This window comes from Mastigoproctus giganteus, chromosome 1 (assembly GCF_048544385.1).
Source record: "Mastigoproctus giganteus isolate SK-2022 chromosome 1, ASM4854438v1, whole genome shotgun sequence".
Lineage (NCBI taxonomy): Eukaryota > Metazoa > Arthropoda > Arachnida > Uropygi > Thelyphonidae > Mastigoproctus > Mastigoproctus giganteus.
In genome coordinates this window covers 243,549,710-243,571,613 of record NC_143575.1, presented here as the reverse complement: position 1 = coordinate 243,571,613, position 21,904 = coordinate 243,549,710, and the positions used below count along the sequence as shown (strand labels likewise).

The 21,904-nt window shown below is 38.9% G+C and overlaps 1 protein-coding gene across 3 annotated transcripts in view; it reads right to left on the bottom strand.

Annotated features, from left to right (window-relative positions):
• Window positions 1-21,107, bottom strand: part of SelT (selenoprotein T) — an 89,792-nt gene extending 68,685 nt beyond the window's left edge. For all 3 annotated transcript variants that reach the window (XR_016547117.1, XR_016547119.1, XM_090376681.1), the window contains exon 1: window positions 20,918-21,107. The gene's annotated coding sequence lies outside the window, so the exon portion shown is untranslated. The remainder of the gene's footprint in view (window positions 1-20,917) is intronic.
• Window positions 21,108-21,904: the final 797 nt, after the last annotated feature.

Sequence of the window (21,904 nt, the reverse complement as noted above, 5' to 3'; positions counted from 1 at the left end):
GACTCTCCTTTGTGAATTGGGGTCACATTTGCACATCTCCAGTCTGTGGGTACCTCCCCTGAGTTCAAGGAAGTTCTCATAATTATGGCTAAGGGTTTGTTACTTCCTTTGCTGCCTCCTTTAATATAACTGGATAGATCCCATCCACCCCAGGTGCCTTTCTTGTGTTCATCTTCAACAATATCTCCTCTACTTTATTCTCAGTGATTACAAGATTCTCTAGCTTAATGCCAGAGTTGAATACACCTCTGGCATTCCCCTCGCTGAATAACTCCTCATGTGTGAATGTTGATGCAAAATATTCATTTAGTTTGTTAGCTACCTGAGCAGGATCATCAACAGTTGATCCATTGATATCAAGTGGACCAATCTGATTCATCCCCTTCCTTCTAGAGTTTACATAAGTAAAGAACTCTTTGCTGTTTTTCTTTGCATCCCTTTCCAAAGATTTCTCGTAATCTGCCTTCGCCTGACTAACTTCCTTTGTAACTTGGTTACAGATCAACTTGTATCTATCACAGGCTTCTGTGTCACGTGTTAATTTGTATGTATCCCATGCATTTTTCTTCTCTGCCATATGTCTCATTAGTTCATCTCACATCCATTTAGGCCTAAACCTTGAACAATATTTCTTAGTTGGTATGTAAAGCCTAGTAGCTTCCAAGATAAGTTCTTTGAATGCTTCCCATTTTGAATTTGCTGTTGGTAACATCATCAGTTGGTCCCACTGTATAGAATTTAAATACTGTCTCAGACCATCGTAGTTGCCTTTTCGAAAGCAATAACCCTTCCCTTTACCCCTAATAGTAGTTACCTCTTTGAGTAAATCCCACTTCAGCACACTGTGATCACTTCCACCTAGTGGTTCATTTATCTGCAGATTTTTAATGCATGAAGAATCACTACTGATAATCAAATCAACAGTATTACTCCCTCTAGTTGCCTGCTGAACATGCTATTGTAAAAAACAATCATCCAATAAATCCACAAAAGCCTTGCTAGTGTGTGAGTGAACAGCCCCCAAATTCCAGTCAATATCTGGGACATTAAAATCCCCCATTATAAGACTCTCTGATTTACTGGCCCCCTCTATTTCCCTGTACAGTTTTTTTTATTATACTCATCAGAGTCATTAGGCCTATAGCACCCTCCAACTCTCAATTTTGATCTCCCAATGCTTATGTCACACCAAACTGACTCGACACTGCACTGTCCAGCGATGTCGACTGGCTTCACTTCCTTGGATTTTATGTGTTTCTTAACTAACAGCACAACCCCTCCTCCCTTCCTATCCTGTTTATCCTTTCTGTAGACGTTGTACTCCCCAAATTCCAGTTCTGCATTCCTTATATCTGTGTGACACCACGTCTCTGATATCCCAACAATATCTGCCTGTCATGTTTTGAGCAATACCTCAAATTCAACAATTTTATTTACTAAACTCCTAGCATTGGTGTACACGCAAGTATACATGCACCTGTTCTTTTTCTTAGCTACCCTAACACAACCCATGTATTTACTTGTACCCCAATGATTCCCAGCAGTCTCTGAAATATCCTGCATCTTATTTTCCAGGCTGCGGCTCATTCCAATAGAAGCAGTGCAAGAATCACTTTCACCTCTGCCAGTGGCTACTGTTAATCTATTAGTCTTTGTCTCCCCCACCAAGCTAGCAGTTTTCCGACCCACCTAACACTGCCTTGATACCATCAGCAAATATTCTTGCACCCTTTCTATTTAAGTGTATCCCATCCCTGTAAAAGCAGATTCTCCTGTTAACAAGTACAGTCCAGGCTGAAAAAAATTCTACCCATTGAGGCTTGCACAATCTTTCTAGGGCCGAATTGATCGACAAGGCTCTCATCATATACTCCCTTCTATCGTGTCTGGGCAGAATTGCAGACACTTTCAAATTCAACCCTAATTCATGGCTTTTTTCCAACAGTGACATGTACTTGTTAAGTAATTCTGCCGGTCTCCTACTCTTGATATCATTAGTGCCAACGTGTACAACTATATCACCTTTTGTGCCCTTAAAGATGATATCTGCTCTACAACGTCATCAACCTTTGCCCCTTGCAGACATACCCCGGTCCTGTTCCACCTATCCTTTTTACAAAGCATGTTCCCCGTTTCCCTGACAATAGAGTCACCAAGTTTGGTCACATAGGAATATGGCCGTCCTACCACAACACTCAACCATACACTTCAGTTTCATCATCACAGCTTCACTTTAAGCACTCTGTGATACTACATTGTCCAATATAAATGGAAGGCATGGAATTGGCAAGTTATCTCCATGTGAGACTGGTCTAACAGCAAATGGAATATTAGGATAAACAATGCTCCTCCTTACTCTTTGTATTGTATAACTCTACAGTAACTAAGCAAAAGTCATAACAATAGTTTGAAATGATATAACCTTCTTTAAAGTTCCACTTAAAAGGGTTTAAAGGGGAACAGGTATCCTGTGTGTTATCAGACACTCAGCCTAAAACACTGATGGATCCAATATCTCTCTATTACAGAAGATTTAGGAGAAGTCCGGTTGGCCTGCCTCCCTAAAATCCACTCATGCACACCTTCTCAATGGTAAGCCCTGTTACGTCACTTAGGTGGCAACGAACGTGTAGAGTGGTTCTCTTCAAGACGCCTGGTCAGCGTGAAGAGGAAAAGACCAAACCCTCCAGCACATGAAAGCACAACGAAACAAATGGCCCTCAATCCCCAGCAGCTTTCACTCTCCCTCTTACGGCAGCGAGAGGATCAGAGTGGAAGCAGAGGGTGCTAAGAATCTCTGGGTACGACCAGGCTGCCATGCACGGAAACTGAACCTGGCCTGTTATAACATAAGAACACTCATTGGTGAAGACAGGATATTAGAGCTGGAAAAGGAATTGGAAAATGTGAATTGGAATATCATTGGTTTGGCTGAAACAAGAAGAAGAAATGAATCACTTATAAGTTTATCAAGTGGAAATCTGCTGTACACCAATGGAAACAGTGAAAGGAGTGAAGGTGGAGTTGGCTTTCTGGTCCATAAATATTTTAAAAACAACATTTTGGAATTCAAAAGTACATCACCAAGGGTGTCAAGACTAATACTCAAGATTTCTAAGAGGTACAAGCTAAAGATTATAATGATTTATGCACCAACATCGAGTCATGATGATGAAGAGGTTGAAGAAATGTATACTGAAATTGAGTCTTCTAGATGAGCAGAAAACCCACTACACTATTATTATGGGGGACTTCAATGCTAAGGTTGGAAAAAGACAAACAGCGCAGAAAGGGGAACTATAGGAAATTTTGGAATTGGTGAAAGAAATGAAAGAGGTGAAAGACTTGTGGAATTTGCAGAATCTCAAGGATTGTCAGTAATGAACACTTTTTTCAAGAAAAGGGGTGAACAGAAAGTGCACATGGAAGAGTCCAATTAGATTAACTACTAATGAAATCGACTTCATCCTGACTAACAGAAGATATATTGTGAATGATGTTACCGTCCTGAATAAGGTAAATGTTGGAAGTGATCACAGAATGGTAAGATGTACACTTGATATAGATGTAGGAAAGGAAAGGAAAAAACTGACTCGAGTAAATAATACAAAGGTCTTTGAGATAACAGAAGAGGAGAAAAAGCAGTATGTACTGGAACTTAAGAACAAGTATGAGCTTCTGCAGACTGCTGAGGACCAAGATATCGACAAGGAATATTACAACTTTTTGGAAGTGATAAAGCCCAAGAAACCTATAGGGAAAAAGAAATCCAAAGAAGAAAAAATTAGTCAAGAAACACTTGTCATGATGAACCGAAGACGACAAATGAAAAGCAAGAAAAACACTGACAGGGAGAAAATTGAGTATACTGAGTTATGCAAAGCCATTAGAAAGAGACTCAGAGAGGACATAAGAAGATTTAACACAAGAAAAGTAGAACAAGCATTAAGAGAAAACAAAGGAATTAAATCAGCAGCCATGAGCAGTAATACAGAAAGACAAATGATACTGAAACTGAAGAATAGTGATGGTGTACTTATAAACAGCAGAGAAGGCATAATTCAAATAGCAGAAGACTACTATAGAGAATTATACAAGGGAGCAGGGGAATGATGCCAGCAGTGGGGAAGATGGATTGCAAAGTAGCAACACATACGACATACCCAATATTCTTCCTGATGAGGTAGAACATGCACAAGAAAGTGAAGAATCAGAAAGCCCCGGGGGAAGATGAAGTTACTGTAGAGTTGTTAAAATTGGGAGGAAGAGACATAACACAAAAACTGGCAAGGCTCTTCACAAAGTGCATTAGAAAAGGTGTGACACCTAAGCAGTGGAATAATGCAATCATAGTTTTGCTGCATAAGAAAGGAGATAAATCAGAAATTGGAAATTATAGACCAATTAGCTTGCTATCCCACATCTACAAGTTGTTCACAAGGGTCATTACTAACAGATTAGAAAGAATACTTGATGAGAATCAACCAAAAGAGCAAGCTGGCTTTAGGACAGGATTCTCAACTATGGATCACCTTCATGTAATATCACAGCTAATGGAGAAAGCGAATGAATATAAAACACCATTATGCCTGGCATTTGTGGATTATGAAAAGGCATTTGACTCCATACAGCATAAGGCAATGTTTCGGGCACTGGAAAGACAAGGCATTGATACCCCATATATTATGATTTTGAAGAAAATATATGAGAGTGCTACCTCCTTTATTAGACTACACAAGACAGTAGGAAATTTAAAAATGAGAAAGGAGTTCGACAAGGAGACACAATATCTCCGAAGCTGTTTACTGCTGCCCTTGAGGAAGCTTTCAGAAGATTAGACTGGTCGCAGAAAGGAGTCAATGTGAAGGGAGAGTACCTAAACCATTTACAATTTGCAGATGACATTGTGGTCATTAGCCACGATCCCAACGAATTAGAGGAAAATCTTAATCAGTTATGCACAGCTAGTAAGGATTTTGGACTAAAGATGAATATGGCTAAAACAAAAATAATGATGAACAAGTATGCCACAGAAAGGGAAATAATGATTGAAGGAGCAGTAATTGAAAAGGTGGAGTCATATACTTATCTGGGACAAGTCATTAGCAGTAATAATGATAAATGGCTGGAAGTCAAGAGAAGAATAAATTTTGGATGGATAGCATTCAGGAAATATAGTCACATACTGAAGAGCAATATCCCAGTTTGTCTGAAACGTAAAATAATGAATCAATGTATACTCCCCACCATGACTTATGGAAGTGAAACTTGGGCACTCACCAAAAGAATGGAAGAGAAGCTGAGAACTACACAGCGAAGAATGGAATGAATCATATTGGGAATCAGACTGTTAGATAAGAAGAGAAACACATGGATTAGGCAACAAACTCAAGTAAAGGACATTCTGATCAAAACTAAAGACCTAAAATGGTCTTGGGCAGGACACATAGCTCGAAGACATGATGACAGATGGACTAAGAAAATAACAAAATGGTATCCAAGAGGAGCTAGAAGAAAACCTGGAAGACAAAGGCGGAGATGGATAGATGAAATTCATGAGTTTGTGGGTAGTAAATGATTGGCCAGTGCTCAAAACAGAAGGAACTGGAAAGTTGCTGGAGAGGCCTTCATCCTGCAGTGGATTGAAAATGGCTGATGATGATGAACCTTCTCTTTACTGTTTTTCCACAAGATCAAAGCTCCAACAAAGGTGTGGCAAACTTTATGTGGAGCCTACCATTTATCCTGGTCACTGAGTTTCATTAAAAATAAGCACAGTACACATTTTATACAAATTCTGTAACATCTTGTCTTTATTTGAGGACTACTCTTGTCTTTGAGGATAATAAAATAAGTTTGGATTGTTCAAACATTTGTTTGAAGACATTTCACTCACTTTTCAGCACAAGTTTGACATAACCTCAAATAAACTGACAATTTTTCAGTACTGATAAACACTTGCATAGAACTCATAAGGTTAATAAATAAATGACCGAAGGCAGTGTTGCCAATATGTGAATTTAGTTTATAAATTCCCAGCATTTACTCCTAACTTAATACGTTCGGTAACACAACTCGTGACATCAAGTGATTTTTGAAAAAGATCAGCCCACAGGTGCCTATTCTCCAGAAGCTGCAATTTTCAGAACACACCTTTCTTGGTAAGAGCACCCGTTTGTTTGCCTCTCCAATCTCATTGCCTTTTTCTACACTCCTTCCAATAGCTCCACATCCTTCCTAAAATTAGGTCTCCAGACCTGTATGCAGTACTCAATATGTGGCTGGACCATTGCCTTATACAATGGGATAATCACCTCCCTATCTGTTAGCTAAATTTCTGTACATCACTGACAAGACCCCCCCCATGGCCTGCTCTAGCAGCCTGTCTGCACTGCTTAGAAAACTTCATATCTGCCTACACGATTACCCCCAGGTCTTTGATTCCATGATTGTACTACCAACAGTTGGTATGTTACTCTGGGGTTCATCATCAGCTGTTTTCAATCCATTGCACGATGAAGGCCTATCCACCAACTTTCCAGTTCCTTCTGTTTTCTGCAATGGTCATTCATTTACTACCCACAAACTCTTGAATTTTATCTATCCATCTCCATTGTTGTCGTCCTGGTTTTATTTTAGTTCCGCTTGGGTACATTCTGTTATTTTCTTAGTCCATCTACCATCATGTCGAGCTATATGTCCTGCCCATGGGCATATAATATTCATTAATGGAACTAATTATATTCATAATATAATTAGTTCCATTCTTCTTTGTGTAAATTTCAACTTCTTTTCCATTCTTTTAGTGAGTGCCCAAGTTTCACTTTCATGTAATGGTGGGGAGTATACATCGGTTCATTATTTTATGTTTTAGAAAAATTGGGATATTGCTCCTCAATGCATGACTATACAGGCATACCTCGGTTAACGTTACCTCTGATAACAAAGCTTCGCTATAACGAAGTCGGCAATTTCAAGCCCCATTTAACACAAAAAAAATATTCCACTTTAATCACCTGAAATCTAAACAAACTGAAGAAATTACGGAAACCTTTGGGGCTTCTCGTGGTTGGTTCGAGAAATTTAAAAAACGGGCCAGGATTCATAGTGTAAAATTAACAGGAGAAGCTGCAAATAAGTTTCCAGAAAAACTAAAGGAAATAATTGAACGTGAAAATTTTTCAAATTTGGTGTTCAATGTTGACGAAAGCGGTTTGTTCTGGAAATGGCTACCAACAAAAAGCTTCATTTCTATTGAAGAAAAATCAGCTGCTGGGTTCAAAGCAGCCAAAGACCGTTTAACGTTACTCTTTGGATCAAATGCCTCTGGCGATTATAAATTAAAATTGTTATTAGTTTACCATTCAGAAAATCCGAGGGCGTTAAAAGGTAACATAAAAATGAATTTACCTGTAATATGGAAAGCAAATAGAAAAGCGTGGGTTACCAAGCAGTTATTTACTGATTGGTTTGTTAACCACTTTTGTCCTGAAGTAAAACGGTATTGTCAAAAAAAAAAAACAACTTTGAAGAAAAAGCTCTTTTGTTGTTAGACAATGCTCCGGGACATCCTACTGATCTTAACACGTTGGACACATGCATTCCTGTCAAAGTTGTGTTTCTTCCAGCAAACACAACTTCCCTGATTCCACCATTTGATCAGGGAGTAATAGCATCATTTAAAGCTTATTATCTGCGTCGAGCATTAAGCAGTTTAACTGAACTAGAGGATAAAGAGTTTGTTGTTTGGTTTTTTTTTAAGGAGCATTAGCAACTAAGGCCATATTGCTCCGGGATATGCGGTGGTCATTCCCTGACCTTTCCGCATCCTCTGTATTTGGTGGTGACGGGCTCGAACCCCGGTTTAATCAAGAAGCGTGTGCTACGCACTGCTGCTCCTTCCCACCTGGCTACGGAGGCGCCAGGATAAAGAGGAAATGACAGTTAAAACTTTTTGGAAAAACTACACCATTAAAAACGCAATTGAAAACATTGATAGTTCTTGGAAAGAAGGCACTAAGAAATGCTTAAATGGAGTTTGGCACAAAATATGGCCAGAAGTTGTACTAGAAGAAGAAAATAACATCCAAGAAATTAGAAATGAAGTTATCCAGATGGCTCAATCAATAGGTTTCGAAAATGTCGATGAAGAGGATGTTAGAAATTTATTGAATGCAGAAGATGATGGTTTTTCAGTGGAAGATTTAGAAAACCTTGTTAGCAACGAAGACAAAGATAATGAAGACGAAGTTAAAGAAGTTCCTGCCGAAAAAGTGTTAACAACCAAAGATTTAAAAAGGTGCTCAAATGACATTGAAAACGTTTTAAATTTTTTTAGTGAAAATGATCCTGATTTAGGAAGAAGTTTTATTGTTAAGCGATCAGTGTTAAATGCAATAACTCCGTATAGGCAATTGTTAAATGAAAGAGAAAAAGAGCATAAACAATCAACTTGAAACTCATATTTTAAAATGTGATTTCACTTTGTATGTAAGTTGACTGTTTATTTAATAAAACTTTTCTTTGTTCGAAAAAAAAAAGCTTTTCATTTTCTTTACGTAGGAACGTATCCCTATTCTGGCCATAGTATTTTTACCTCTGAAAACGAAGTTTCGCTTAACGAAGTAATTTCGTGGAACGCATCCTATTCGTTATTCGAGGTATGCCTGTATTTCCTGAATGTTATCCATCCGAAATTTATTATTTTCTTGACTTTCGTTTTAGTTTTTTTTTTTTTATGGCACAAAAATGACTTTTCTAGACTAACAGCCATTTATCATTATTACAGCTGACTTGTCCAAAACAAGTGGACATGTGTGGACATGTGTATATGTAAAAGGCGGCTCCTAGAACGTTCGTTCAACTCCGCCTCGTATCTCTGTGAAGAACAGTAGCACTACAAATGGGCCAGATATGTGTGTGACGTCGGTTTGTGTGTATTATGTGTGTGTTTTGTTGTTCTGTTCTGGCCGCTTGGCTACCCAGAATCATCTGTCCAGGTGACTGATGCTTCTGGGTAGCCAAGCGGCCAGAACAGAACAACAAAACACACACATAATACACACAAACCGACGTCACACACATATCTGGCCCATTTGTAGTGCTACTGTTCCAGAAGCATCAGTCACCTGGACAGATGATTCTGGGTACTCGTCCACACCACGGGAAGGTGGGCCAGTCCATATAAAGCACGTACTGTCTCAAGAGAGACTCTGACCCACCTAATGTTGTCAGAAGGTAGGCCAGGATCCTCTGGGGGCCCATTCCAGAGGGGGAAAAAAAAAAAAAAAAAAAAGATCACCTGTGGTGCTGGATTTGGAGCCAAAATTATTAAAATAAAACATTTATGTAACTAAATAATAAAATAAATAAAATTAAAAAAAAAAAAAAAAAAGGAAGAAAGCACTTAATTGTCTGCAGGCCGAGGAAAATTTCATTTCTTGAGGATTTGAGTTTATGTATTATTAAAGGAGATCTAACCAGCTATGCATCAGCAGGACCATTGTGCTGCATCCTGTTGAGATCTGTCGACACTGAACGCCTTCGAAGAAATACGCCTTGAGCGAAAGCCTGAAGAATCTGAAATGACTCCGAGCTTTGAAGCAGAGACGACTCCTGTCCTGATTGAAAATTAGTAAGTGCTTGAAGAGGAAGTCTGAGATCGTCATACAGGGAGCAATGAAACAAGATGTGATCCCAACTCTCTGGTGATCCACATGAACAGAGGTCTGTTTGTGATAAATTGAACCTAAGAAGACTCTGGTTCATCGATCCATGTCCTGTCAACAGGTACGACGTGAATATGTCCATACAGAACCACAATCGAACACGTTTATCAAGGAGAAATGAAACTTGTGGTATAAATTTTCTTGTTGTTGCACCAACGGGAGCTGTATCCCATCGAGACTGCCAAATGTTTACTAACTCGTTCCACAGTCTCCTCCTTTCTCTTTTAGCATCTTCTTGAAGGTTGATGGTTATTCCAAGAAATTCGGCCTCAATCTGCCTTTTCAGTCTGTATAAAAAGCCTCTATAAGTAACTTGCAAGTCTAAAGGTAATGTTCCGGCTAGTACTTGCAGAGCTTGCGTCGAGACTGTCCTGCATGCCTTAACTAAACACCGCAAAATGGTTCTCTGCAATGAGGCGAGTTTTGTAATGAAGTGTTTGAGCCGTACCCTGTGAAACCATGCACCGGCAGCATACGTGATTAGAGGGAGGAAAACTGCATTGTAATAAATCCTTAAAGTTTTTCTGGAGAGCCCCCATTCAACACGGGACACCCTAACAATTGCACCAGTAAATCTACGTATTTTAGATGATAAGTTTGTCAAATGAGGAATAAAATTGAGACTGGAATCAATTACCACTCCTAGAACCTTGTACTCTTTAACTATGGGGAGACGAATGTTGTTGATCTTGACCAACGGAGGACGAGTGATATCCAACTTTGATCCAAGAATCATCATCTTTGTTTTTGACAAGCTGATTTTAAGCTTATTGGCCACAGTCCAATCGTAGAGATCCCGGAGAACAAAATTTGCGGTATTTTCCAGATCGGCCCTAGAGTTACCATTTACCAAGATGGTGAGATCGTCTGCATACGCTATTATTTTGACGTTACCGAAAGATCGGGAGAGCCACTGCTGCAGCACCATGTTCCAGGTAAAAGGACCCAATATAGAGCCTTGTGGGCACCCTCTAGATACTGATCTTGATACTTGGATATGTTTAGCCTTGACTATTATGGTTCTATTAGCAAAGTAATTGCGGATTAAAAGGTAAAGGTGGTTGGAGCACCTAGCCGATCGCAGACGCTCCAGGACGCTCTCCCACCAAAGGGAGTCGAAGGCACCCTCGAAGTCGATGAAAACAGCCAGGGTATATTTATGTACCGAGTTTTGAACTGAAGAGACAAAGTCCACAAGAGCATCCTCGCAGGAACGTCCGGGACAGAACCCATATTGACTTCTTGAAAGCAGATCCTGTTCTACCAGTAGGGTATTCAATCTAATGGCCATTAGTCGCTCTAGCAATTTACCCAAGTTAGCCAGCAGAGCGATCGGCCTGTACGATCTAGCCGTTCCAGGAGGCTTATACAGCTTTCTGATCAACTTAACTAGAGCGACCTTCCAAATTTCCGGAAAAGTTTCTTCCTGAAGGCATCTGTTGAATAAGTTTAGAAGAACGTAAGGTTTTAATTTCAAGACTCTGATGATAAAAATGTTTTCTATAAGATCTAGTCCTGGGCACTTCTGAACATTAACTTTATGGGAGACAGCCTGCAGTTCATCCAACGTAAAAGGTTCGGTGGTTGTTGAGGACACATAAAATTCATTGTCTGATCGGATTTTAGAGTGAATAGGTAAGTCTGAGGTAGGATCATCCAACGGAAAAAGAGCATCTAAGATTGCATTTGTAGAATCATGCCAGTTCAGTGTTTCCACGGAGTCTACCACAATTGAGCCAAATATGTTAGAACTAGAGGTTTTTCCTCTTACAATCTTGTATAGAAGACCCCAAGGGTTAGCATTTCCAGAGGTGTGAACGAAATTCATCCACGTTTCACACTTTCGAGAGGCAATGAAGAATTCCTCAAAGAAGAATACTGCTGGTAAAAACGATTAACGTCGGCTTGGGGCCAGTCTCTATGCCTTTGGTAGTACCTACGGGCTCGATGAACTTCCCTTCTTAACTGCGATAACTCCTGCGTCCACCATGAGCACGTCTTCTGGTTAACCCTCTTTTTCCTAGAAGACTTATATGACGCTTTTATTATAGCGTTTTGAATATAGTTCACTTGATGAGAAATAGGTGAGGTTTCAAAAGAAGCAAGTTTCTGTTCGTCAAGGTCCAGAAGAATGGAAGAGTCAAAAGTATTCCAGTCAATGTTTCTGATGGAAAATCTTATTAATTCTGACTGTGAGAAAGTGTGTGAAGATGGAACGGTAGAATCAGGGGTAAGCATATAGTAGATGACTCTATGGTCACTGGTGCACCAGTCCGTATACACGGTCCAGTCAGTAAGCCGCAAATCGAAGTGAGAGTTTGTCATCGTTATATCTATATTAGATTCTCCTGCATAACTTGAGAAAGTATGAGGGTGATTTGGCTTGTTGTGAATTGAAACACAATGATTAATTATGAACTCCTCCAAGAGAAGGCCACGTGCATCTGTAGAAGAGCTGTGCCAAAAGTTTGATTTTGCGTTGACGTCCGATGAGATCAATATATTGCTGTTCGGTCCCAAAGTATTTATGACAGTCTCTAGGTAAGCAAGAGAGTGATTAAAGTCCTCCGATGGAGGGCAGTAGAGAGAAATTAAGTAAAAATTCATTACGGAGTGTGTGACAAGAACGCAGGTAGAGAACTGAGTGCAAAAACCATGAAGAACCGTGATGTCTAAAGAGTCATTAAGAATTAATATACAAGATTTGGGATTCTGGTCAACGGGTTGTATTATTCTCATTTTTAACGAGTAACCCAGGATTTTAGACTGTGGTCCAGACTGGACGCGTGCAAAATAAGGCTCTTGTATAGCGACAATGTCAATACAATTTGTCTCGGCAGAAAGCCTAATCTCGTCAGCTACTGCCCGAGATCGCTGCCCATTTATCTGCATAATCCTCAGACGGTCTTTCTCCCTCACAGATGAAACTGGCGTAGAACCGTTTAGAGAGGTAGTGTTGTTTACATTATGTACAGAGTAATGAGTCAAATTACTCATAAGCGGTCCTTATTCTTGCGGTTTCTAATGCTCTTTTATATTCAGGACATTCACTGTCCTTTACAGAATGGCTGTACTCCCGTTTACGTCGCTTGCAGTTTACGCAGCAAGCCGCCTCTTCCTTATGAGGGCACTCAGAGAAAACATGACCACTGCGGGCACAGTGACCGCACGAAGGGGATTCGTGGGAACAAAACTGTGTAGTGTGCCCATATCCTAAGCAGAGGTAACACTTGGTTACAATTGTAAACCGACGGAATTTGTGAGAACTCCAAGATAAGAAAATCCTTTCTTGGGACAGAAGGTGTTTGTACATTCTTGGCGGGAAGCTTATTACCCAATTCACAAGTGACGACAATCTTGCACGTGTAGTAAATCTGAGAGCAATTTCCTGTTTACATTCCTCTAAGGAAAATCCAAAGTCAGCCAAGTTTTTCACATGAAGATTTTCGATTATATCTTCTTTCGTTAAATCTTTTGGAATGTCGTAAAGAAGCAAAGACGGGTTTCCCATGCGAGGGCGACCGAGAGAGACGCCAGCCGAAGTAAAAGACTCAGAAGCAGATAAATTTTCTAAGTCTGTCTTGGTAGCAGTTTCTACAATAACTCCTTTATTTCGTATCATGCGTAGGGACTTAATTTTAACAGTTTTAAGATCAGACTTGAGGGTCTTAGTAACGAGATTTTTAACATCGCCACTTGTTTTGCACCCACTGGTGTCTGAAGCTCGAAGAATAATAACATTATCAGTTTTAACTTTCGGTTGTCCAGTCTTTTGTACCGATATTCGAACAGTGTCTGCATATGATCTAGGAACAGGAGAAGCAGGTAGTAACTCAGAATGATTAGGTTCTGGACATGACAAGTGTGGCTCCCTTATCAGCTGAGAATCAATAACCTCGGATCCCATCAGATCCTTTGATTTCTCTTGTCTGGCCGTATCTGAATTCATCACGAATGCCGGGCAGGTATTTATAATTCTATCAAGGAGATCTGTTCTGTTTTGTACCTCCTGATTAAGCGCCTTTAGTTTTTCGTTTTCAATGAGAAGTGACATTGTCACGGTTTCCAAATTATGCCACTTTTCTCTTAGGATGTTACCAGCTGTTTTAGTAATCTTGTTTCCCTCTTGGGAGAGAAACCCAGAAAAATCATTATGCAGTTTCGATATGGTACCCAGAATGCCAGGTGCGTCCATTTCATTTCGCTTTGTTTGTAAGTTCAATTCATCTTCGGAGCCTGTATCCAACTTGTAATTCGTTGGCTCCCCCTTTGCGATATCACTATCCAACTCTGACTGTATATTTTTAGCCAGTGTTTTTTGCGTTGCAGAGTCCTGCAATGAGCCATCCAATTCCATCTGCTCAGTGGAAAGAGATTTCCGACGAAAAGTTTCATCTTGCGAAGACTCAGAATCATCCGATCCCTCGAGGGCAACTTGTGGATTTAATAACCCAGAACTTTCAGCCGTAGATACTGGCGGAAGAAACTCCTCAGTATTAGGAAGTTGTTTGTCATCCATGTATAGGTTTAAGTGGGTTAAAGAAAACACACGAACTAAATGCAGTTTAATTATATCCGCTTCAGATGTCTTCCAGCTAAAGTCTGTCCCTTAAGGCACACAAAAGGCCACAGATTCCTAAAATATCTCACAGCAAAGCAACTTATTGCCTGTGAGAATAATAGAAGCAAAGTTCAGTGGGGGTGGGGAGGGTTTAATCCCTAACTTTGTCGCCACGTGACGTAGTCCTTGACCTTGTAAGCACCGTACTGTCTTACAAGCGACTATTGCTGCATTCCGCTGCTGAGTCAACAATAGACTGACTGTTCATTTCAACAAAACACCGAAGCACACATGCCTAAAAATTAAATATTAACATATTACCTGTCCAGGATTCCTTTAGCCGACTCTATATCCAGATTCCGGTCATCATAAGCTCTCTGTCAATATGTAATTCGTGTATAATCCTTTTAGGTTTACTTTGATATTTGAATATTTTAACGGAGCACTGAATTCAATAACTCACTGTTCACCGCCACCTAGCGGCCAGTCCCTGTCCAAAACAAGTATATGAAACCACCTTTTCAATTTCTATTCCTTCAATGATTATATCCCTTTCTGTGGCATACCTGTTCATCATTACTTTTGTTTTAGCCATATTCATCTTTAGTCTGAAATCCTTACTAACTCTGTATAATTGATTAAGATTTTCCTCTAATTCTTCAGAATCATGGCTTATGATCACAATATCATCTGCAAATCGTAAAAGGCTTAGGTACTCTCCATTCACACTGACTCCTTCCTACAACCAGTCCAATCTTTTGAAAGCTTCTTCAAGAGCAGTGGTAAACAACTCCTTTCTCAATTTAAATTTTCTACTGTCTTTGTCTAGTCTAGTCTAATATAGGAGCTACCATTCTCATATATTTTCTTCAAAATCCTAAGGGATGTCTATGCCTTGTCTTTCCAGTGCCCAAAACATTGCCTTTTCAAAATCCTCAAATGCCAGGCATAATGGAGTTTTATATTCATTTTCTTTCTCCATTAGCTGTGATATTACGTGAAGGTGATCCATAGTTGAGAATTCTGTCCTAAAGCCAACTTGCTCTTTTGGTTGATTCTGATCAAGTATTCTTTCTAATCTGTTAGTAGTGACCCTTGTGAACAACTTTTAGATGTGGAACAACAAGCTAATTGGTCTATAATATCCAATTTCTGATTTATCTCCTTTCTTATGCAGCAAAATTATGATTGCATTATTCCACTCCTTAGGTGTCATGCCTTTCCTAATGTATTTTGTGAAGCCTTGCCAGTTTGTGTTGTCTCTCTCTCCCTCCTAATTTTAACAATGCTACAGTAACTTCATCTTCACCCAGGGCTTTTTGATTCTTCATTTTCTTCAATGCATATTCTACCTCATCAGGAAAGATATTGGGTATGTCGTATGCACTGCACATTTGTGATCCATCTTCCCCCGTGGTGGCATCATTCCCTTGCTCCTTATACAGGGTGTCTCAAAAATACATGGCATAACTTCTGGAATGAGTTCCTCATACGTAGACAATAAAAATATTTCATATCAACATAGTTCTGGAAATGCTTGGTTCCCGAGTTATTAACCGGAATGTCTTATCTCCCACAGGTGATTTCCTTCATCGCAAGGTACTGACAGAATCTGGTGGTTTTCCATTCCGACCATGTACTCAAATCAGGAACAAGCGGATATGCACTTTATGTACAGTTTGGCGGACGGCAATGCTCTGGAGGCTCGTCATTTGTACCACAAAAGGTTCCCAGAATGAAGACGTGCAGACAGGAAAATGTTTGAAGGTATCCATCGCCGCCTTTGTGAACGTGGGAACTTTACACCTCTTGCTGCTGACAGAGGATGACCAAGATCTACGACTCCTGAAGTAGAGGAGGAGATTTTGGATGCCACTCCTGGAATCAGCACACAGAATAGCAATGCAACTGGCTATTCAACGTTCCACTATTTGGAGAGTGTTGCGAGAACAACTGTATCCTTATCATCTGCAACGGGTACAGTCCTTGTCACCAGCAGATTACCCTGCGCGAGTAACGTTCTGCCATGGTTCTTGCAGCAGTGTGGTACAACATCCCACTTTCCTGCCTTAGTGATATTCACAGATGAAGCACAGTTCACACGAGATGGAATCCAAAACTTTCACAATCAGCATGTATGGGCTGAGGGAAATCCACATGCAATTCTTCCACCACATCACCAACAACGGTTCAGCCTCAACATCTGGGCAGGTGTTTTTGATGATAAGTTATTTGGGGCCCATGTACTTCCAAACAAACTCACAGGGCAGGCATACAGAAACTTTCTGGAAAACAACATGCCTGATTTCTTGGATGACAGGCCACTGATCATTTGTCAACAAGTACACTTCATGCACGATGGCGCTCCCACACATTTCAGCCACCTAGCCCGCAATTACCTGAATTGAAGGTTTCCTGGTCGGCGGATAGATAGAGGTGGACCAACTGCCTGGCCTTCACGCTCACTGATTTAAACCCACTAGATTTCTTCTTGTGGAGCCATTTAAAGTCATTGGTGTATTTGACTCCAGTAGCTGATGTAGAAACTCTCTACAATAAAATTTTGGCAGGTTGTGAGACAATACAAAACATGCCAGGAATTTGGCATCATCTTTGCATGTCCATGAGACGTCGATGCGAGGCCTGTATTCAGGCAAAAGGTGGACATTTTGAACAATTACTATAAGGTGATGAACAGTTAAGTGTCACAGACAGACCTTCAAAACTCGGAAACCAAGCATTTCCGGAACTATGTTGATATAAAATATTTTTATTGTCTACATATGCAGAATTCATTCTTGAAGTTATGCCGTGCATTTTTGAGACACCCTGTATAATGCTTCATATTATCTTCTGCTATTTGAATTATGTCTTTTCTGCTATTTATAAGTACACAATCACTATTCTTCAGATTTATCATCATTTGGCTTGCTGTATTACTGCCCATGACTACAGATTTTAAGTCCTTTGTTTTCCCTTAAAGCTTGTTCTACTTTTCTTGTGTTAAATCTTCTTATGTTCTCTTTGAGTCTCTTCCTAATGGCTTTGCATAACTTGGTATACTCAATTTTGTCCTTGTCAGGGTTTATCTTGCTCTTCATTTGTCATCTTCGATTCATTCTGGGTGTCGATTTTAGTTACTCTGGGGTTACTGCTACCAATAAACAGAACTTTGCATTTGTCAGTGTTAAACTTCAATTGCCATTTGTCAGCCTATCTGCCTAACATTTGTAGATCATGTTGCAGCAGTAAAAAGTCATTCCTGTCGTTAACCAAAATGCCAACCTTTGTATCATTTGCAAACTTCGACATTAAGCCTGATATACCTTCTTCAATATCATTGATAAATACAGAAAACAACAATGGGCCCAGCACCGAACCCTTGGGGGACTCCACTAATAACATGTCTGTGAAGAGCAGTGTCGATTGATTACCACTCTCTTCTCCCACTCAACCATCCCTTTATTCAGAGCAACAACTTACTCTCAATGCTACACTGCTACAATTCTGTAGGTGGTAGATGACTTTCATCAACCGGTGAAATACCACCACTTTGCTTATTGGAGGCTTGAAATGGTGAAAGCCATGTTTAGTCTCTAGAGCAAAGTTTCCGGCATCCCCCCCCATACTTCTCCTCCAATCCATGCACGGTACTAAGTATTAAGGTTTTGATACCTTTCGTGTTTGGTGTTTTCATAAAAAAAAAAAATTTTGCACAGAGTCTTTTATGTGCAACAGTATCAAAAGCTTTCCCAAAATCCAAGTATATAACATCAAAATTACTTTTTGCATCCCATTCCTTTGTGATCATAGTATCCAATCAAACTGGTCAGACAAGATTTCCCCTTAACAAACCCAAGCTTTCTAAAGTATAATTGCAGCCTTGTCTAGATGATCCTGCATTACTTCTTTCACTAGTGACTCCATTATTTTCCCTAGAACAGAAGTTAAACTAACAAAGTTAGAAAACAGTCATCCAATAAATCCAGAAAAGTCTTGTCTGTGTGTGAGTGACCAACCCCCAAGTTACAGTCAATGTCTGTAAAGTTAAAAGACCCCATTATGAGACATTCTGATTGCTGGCCCACTATTTCCCTGTATAACTGTTTAATATACCAATATTGCACCCATCACCAAAGTTAACTGGATTACAACTCTGTCTTCTCCCCCTCAACCATCCCTTTATGAACAGCAACAACTTACTCTTAATGCCACACTGCTCCAATTTGCACAGCAGTCTTTTATGCACAACAATATCAAAAGCTTTCCCGAAATCCAAGTTTGACATCAAAATTATTTTTTAGATCAGGTTCCTTTGTGACTACATCAAACTGGTCAGACAATTAGCATTAAGCAAGCTTATGCAGCATCAGCCAAAAGAAAAAAAAAAACATCCCCCGTTTCACCACTCCATTCATTCCATATGCCTGTCCAGCTCAGCCTTAAATTTATTTAGGCTATCAACTTCCAAAAGATGATATCTGCTATACATCAACTTTTTTTCCTGGCAGGCATGCCCTAATCCTATTCCACCTATATTTTTTTCCTAATATATTTCCTGCTTACCTGACAAAATTCACTGACAACTAGTTCCTGTGGAACCAGTGCATTGTACCTTGGGGGTTTCTACTGCATTGCCTGATGATCAAGTGTAAGCTCTGGCATTGATGTGAATAACTGAGAGATTGATGGGCCCTCCAAATGAAATCCTTCAAGGGCATCAACCCTGTTCTTCAAACTCTCATAAAGGCCCAGAACAATCTGAGTTGGCATCTAATATCCTAGGAAAAGAGGATATTTGATAAAACAGAAGCTGAACTGTGTGAAAGTTTTGTAAAATCAACATGAAACAGACTTATACGTTATGCAACCAAATACTAGTTTCAAATTTATTTTCTATATTGTTTTTGTGATGTACAAATAACCATGAGGGCACATATAATATATTTCCATTACTTTGTTTTCATTAGTTAAGTGGTTAAACATAAAAAAAAAAAAATCCCACATTTCTTGTTTGGGACTTAAATGTTGTGAGTTGTATGAATATCTATGTTACTCACTACAGAATAAGTAAATAGTTTCACTCATGGTTTCATTGGTATATATATCTTCAAATGATTGAAAAAATGATTGAAACTTTTATTCATAGTGTGTTCTTAATCCAGTGGTGGTGTTACTTTGTTTTATAACACAAATGATATCAGCAGCCTGATGAGCCCCAAATTTTTAATAATATTTACAAAAATTCAGTTTTTTGAATTGTGCTTGGAGTGTACTAATGCTTGACCAGTTACAAGTAGTGTGCAACATTTATTAATTTTATTTTAATAATAATTGAAAAATCTGACAAATGTGTTTCTTGGCCACTAAAATTAAAACAGAAACAGGAAGCAATTAAGCTGTGGCATATTTAAGTTTGTAAAGGCATTAATTGTAAGAAACATCTGCTTTACTGAGCATAAGGGGATCACATCTGGTGAGTATGGGCTTGGCACACCCAGGGTCCTGAGCAGGATATCATATTCTCTTTCTTGGTGATTCCCTTCTACTTTTGACTCTCTCAGGTTGTAGCTCAAATTTTTTTTTTTTTTTTTTTTTTTGGCTGGTGCAGTATAAGCCTCAGGCTTCCTTGCACCATATGACTAATACTACTACTAATAATAATAAATAAAGCCTTTTATAAAAAGAAAAGAAACAATGAAATAAGTTAATTTTGAGATTAACTTATTTCAATGAAAACTAATAATAAATTTCTATCAATTCTGCCTGTGTGTAGCAAATGGTATAAGCATGAAATAGTAATATGAAATCATTCATATCCTCTTCACCCCGACTCCAAACTTCTTGATAGTCACATGACAATTCACTGGATTGGCTAATTTACTGTTCTTGGCCATAAAGTTCATTTAGGGCCACGAACCCCTTCGGAATTTCAGCCTTATCTTATTTTCCGTGATAATACCCAATTAGGGGAAAATCGTTAACTTAGAAAGCTATTGGATAGTAAAAAGCATGCCATTGTGATGAAACGCTGTTGCACAAGACTAACTAGTGCTGGGCACGACATAATGGAGTAACGTAAACTATATCGCAATCCCTCACAGACCCAGTCAATTTTCACAAAATGGATATAAACGCACCATAAAAAAAAGCAGCTAATGCAACGCCAAAGCCTATTCTGAAGATTAAAAAAAAGAAAAAAATTAACTGCTAATCCCCAACCAATGTGCCAGAATTAAATATTTTTCTGATAAGGCCGGAAAGTGACGCAATACTATGTTTTAAGTCAATTCTATCTTTTAACCGGCGATTAAGACATTGAATTGACTGTTATTTTTATATATCAGTGTGTTACGACAAGAAAGGAACAAATAGCTTTTCCTTATTGGTAATCGATTAAAAAATATTCGATTGGTTTAATAAATAAAAGTTAACTAAGGTAAAAGGGTATAGGATTATTGGAAAACAATTACTACAAATCGAAAATATATGAAGAAAATCGAGATGTTTTAATTTTTAACTGTTTTCTAATTCTTTTTAAGGGAATTAGGGGCAGGGAAATTTCTTACAATCATACCATGATAACTATTGATGAAAAGTTATTAAAAGCTTCAAATTTTTATCTTACCAGTACAAAAATTTAAGTGTAGGACCAGCAAATGTATGCTTAAATTTCGTTTTCGGAATCTCTTTTGTATGTACCTCCTCACTGTTCTGATTCTGAAAGAATTCTTTCGCTGTTAGGGCTAAAAATAATAAAAATAACCCACAATACACAAATTTCGCAGTGTCAGCCATGACACTCACAATTTGAGACACCTTCAGAAATAACACGTTGCCGTATACGCACCAAATACTATATAAAAAATAATTAAAAAAAATAATAATCACCTACTGACGAAATAAAAAAAATTAATCAGATTTATTTTTACAATCCAAACACAGCTCCACATTGATATAGAAGTTTTTAGATTCACTGTAAATGCCCAATAAGAATTTTTAATTTAATTTTTATTAATAGTAAATTAAACTTTAACTTTAAAAAATATTCTTTCACACAATTTACTTGCAAACTCAAATTACGCAATTAGTAATGCTAGTAAATTGCCAGAAAATGAAATTACAAAAATTCTTTTTACTTTCTCTGTGAAGAATATAGATATAAATTTAGCATTACCATTATTTGAGCATTATATATAGCATCAGCCATGAGCCAATCAGCTAATCTAAGCAAGCGAAAGTATCCCATCAGCATTGAGCCTACTCAAATCATTCAAGGCCTTATACACCTCAATCACATCAGAGGGGCCTAGTCTCCAGATGCTGCAACTTGCAGAACGTAAACTTCTCTTGGTAAGAGCGCCCGTTTTTTTTTCCTCTCACCAATCTTGTTGCCCTTCTTTGTACTCGTTCTAGCAATTATACATCCTCCCTAAAATGAAGCCTCCAGAGCTGCATGCAGTGTTCAAGGTGGGGAATGACCATTGCTTTATACAAGGGGATAATCATCTCCTTGTCTCTGCTAGCAAAATTCCTATCTATCATTGACAAAACTCCATGACCTGCTCTGGAAGCCCGTCTGCACTGCTCAGCGAACTTCGTATCTGACTGTAAA